At 40.0% G+C, this 3,327-nt stretch overlaps 1 protein-coding gene across 1 annotated transcript in view; it reads right to left on the bottom strand.

Moving 5' to 3' along the window:
- TG (thyroglobulin) overlaps nucleotides 1–3,327 on the bottom strand; it is a 169,753-nt gene that overhangs the window by 62,809 nt on the left and 103,617 nt on the right. The gene's annotated exons all lie outside the window — the stretch shown is intronic.

Here is a 3,327-nt window from a genome sequence, read left to right as displayed (position 1 = left end):
AAATAATGACACATTTCATCAAACTGCTTGAAGATTTGTTACTGGGTTATCTGAAATTTCAAGAATCAGAGAATTTTTCTATATATGTGTACCCTTTGCTAAATGATAAAGGAGCAGCTAGCATGGTCCTTTGAACCTGACTTGTGATTGCTTTCTAAATCAAGTAATCACTCACATCTGGGGGTGTAAAATGCTGCAATCTATGTTCTCAAGCTGAGATCTTTTCAATCTAACATTGTCATAACTTTTTGCACACATTTGAGTGATGAAGGTTTGGAGAGACAGGGAATTGGGTTTATATATATATGTGTGTGTGTATATATATATTTCCTCTGTAAATACCTCTTAGCACAAATCTGTGTGCTCTTTAGACCTTGTAACAGATTATTTGCACTAGCAAGAGAGATTCAGAGATCAAAATAGTTCACAGCCTATTTAAACATATTTCAGAACTTAAAGGATGAATGTAATTTGGCTGGTAAACATTGAACATCACAAAGCAAAACAAACTCTAGGCGTTTGTATAATCTCATTACTGTTACTGATGATTAATATGTTGTGGTGACTGCATTTTATCCAGTGAAATGTATATAGGGAGCATTACAGATTTCTAAGTCATGACTTGTATTTATTCATTAAAATAATATCCAGTAATTACTTTGTATTGCTTTTAGAAAATGGAAAACCTAACATGCAACTAGTACAAACACCCAGTCTTGCAATGACACTGCCAGAAGGTATCTCTCACAGAACGCGACAAAAGAATCCAAGAGCCCATGTAGCTGGGCAGCACTTGGAACGTGCTCTGTAGGAAGGGGATAAGACATGTTCTGATGACGACAGGTTCACACAATCACAGACCGGTTCAGGTTGGAAGGGACCTCTGGAGGTCATCTGGTCCAACCCCCCTGCTCAAGCAGGGCCACCTAGAGCTGGTTGCCCAGGACCATGTCCAGACGGCTTTTGGATATCTCCAGGGATGGAGACTCCACAACTTCCCTGGGCAACCTGCACCAGTGCTCAGCCACCCTCACAGTAAAGATGTGAGAAGGTGACAAAAACTTATGAATTGTGCCATAAGGGATGGCTGGATGTCACAGATGGTTATGGGGAAATTCTGTGAGATCTGGCCATTTCTCACAATAACTGAAAGACTGTATTGGGGACCTTTTGTGAAGCACGATCTTGCAAGGGCCGACAGCACCGAGGTGATTCTATACAAATCTGAGATTATCTAAGAAACAGTATCAGAAATACCAAATTTGGGTAGGGATGTAGCAAAACTGGGATCAATGGAGAAAAAGTAATCAGAGGTGGTTGGTTTGAGAGGGAATGAGGCTGGTAAAGGGGAAAAAAAGGAGATGGAAAAAAGGGGAAGAAAGGGGATCTAAAGGGTAGGTAAATCATAGGATCAGGGATATTTAGAGTCCATGTCAGACAGCCCTGCACATGATTGCAGTAGTTTTCAGCAAGGCAATAAATCTGCTCTTTCCACCACTGGCTGACCTGCTTCCACAGCCAGGAAGGACCTGGTGTCTTCCCTTGCATTGGGTGGAGGAAGCCTGGGAGCTCTCCTCTTGACACCCACCAAGGAATGCCTGGAGGGGACACCTAACATATCTGCTCTCCACAGCTTCCTGCAAGAGATGGAGGCAATCCATACCATTAATCCACTCTTCTACATCAAAATCACACTGGTAAATAAATAAATTAATCAAAAGATGAAGTCAAACACAATGTTAATGCTCTTAAATTATTTAAAACAAGACCATAATCACTGAGACTACTTTTTTCTAATCATACTACTGAAAGATTAAATAAGTTATAAAAAGTCCCCATGACAGCTTTGCATTGATTTTGTACAATCTTTTTTCAGATCTGTTCCAAACAAAATCTATTATAGGGCAGACATAGGAAACTCAAAAGCATTTTGCTATTTCAGGCTCATTTCTTCTTGTAGGGAAAGTTTCATACATCACATGTCTCTGCATGCTAAGAAACACTATCATTTTTTAATGCATGACAAAGACCCAAACAAAGAGCACAAAACTAAGTTTTGCAGAAAAGCTGTATTGCTTCGTGGGATTTTCCCTCAGGAAAGCTATATCTGGTATATAATCTCAGTTTCATGATTCTTAGTCTGTGTGCACCTCCTTTTTTTACAGTAAAATTAAAAGTACGCAATGATTTTGGTGTCTTAGAACAAAACCAAGACGCATCCCTTTACAAGAGTTCTAGGTGAGAAATCTGAGTAAACCAACAGTTGCATTCTGTATCACTTCATTACCAAAAAAAAAAAAAAAGATAAAGTGTATTTTTAAGCCACCGCAATTACTGCTTGCTTTTTATTTTATCAGTGTATTACACAAGAAAACAAAATCCACCGTGACACTGTAAGGATAAATACTTAACATTACTTTGAAATAAGTGGAGATCCTGCTTTTGCCAAGACAGTGGTCTGCACAGTCCCAGTAAGAAAATTGTTGTTACAAACACTAGAGTAGTGGGAAGAATTGATGCACCTGCCTACTCATTGCACTTGCCACTGTTTTCCATTATTTGATGTCCTGCTGTAGGAGAAAGAAGGAGTTCAAACTTCATTTTATAAAAGAAAAGATATAATGTGGAACTACACTCCAGAAATAACGATAAGCAAAGAGGTCCTTGCATTTCCCTTTCATCAGTTCCTCAACTGGTAACTTGCACTGTATCCTGTTACAGCTTTCACAGGGCCCCATCCTGAGCCATGTCAGTAAAGGGTTTGTGACTTCAGAGAAAGAGTAGGATGAAACTGTACGCTGAGAGAAAAGGACTCTGGGTCTACTAGCAAATTAACTGCTATGCCAAGAGCTGAGTAAAAATCTAGGAACTGTGTGAGGAATTATCTGAGAATGACACAAAAAAGCAACTATTGAACAGCAGTTTTCAACAACTTCCCTCACCTTCCCCTCTAGAGAGATGCAATTAAAATAATCTTATTGAGACATGGGAATGCAAAAGGCAAGTTATGTTTCCTGGAGCAAGGGCACACTGAAGAAAAATCAAGTAGTGAATAGAGATGTCATCATTTTCAAGGCAATATTTTATTTAATTGGGCCCGAGGCTTCCTGGACCAAGAATTCTGTTCCTCTGCCCAGTGTTCCAAGTCAACATTGCTAGCAGAGAGATCATTTTGTCCAAGTACCATTTCTGCTGGATATATAAACCTCCACTGAAGATCAAGGCTCACGGATGAAAAGCTGGACGTGAGCCAGCAATGTGCGCTCACAGCCCAGAAGGCCAATCGTGTCCTGGGCTTCATCACAAGAAGCGTGGCCAGCAGGTCGA

This window comes from Aptenodytes forsteri, unplaced genomic scaffold (genome assembly GCF_000699145.1).
Source record: "Aptenodytes forsteri isolate BGI_AS27 unplaced genomic scaffold, ASM69914v1 Scaffold223, whole genome shotgun sequence".
NCBI classification, from domain to species: domain Eukaryota; kingdom Metazoa; phylum Chordata; class Aves; order Sphenisciformes; family Spheniscidae; genus Aptenodytes; species Aptenodytes forsteri.
This window is presented reverse-complemented; position numbering and strand designations above follow the sequence as displayed.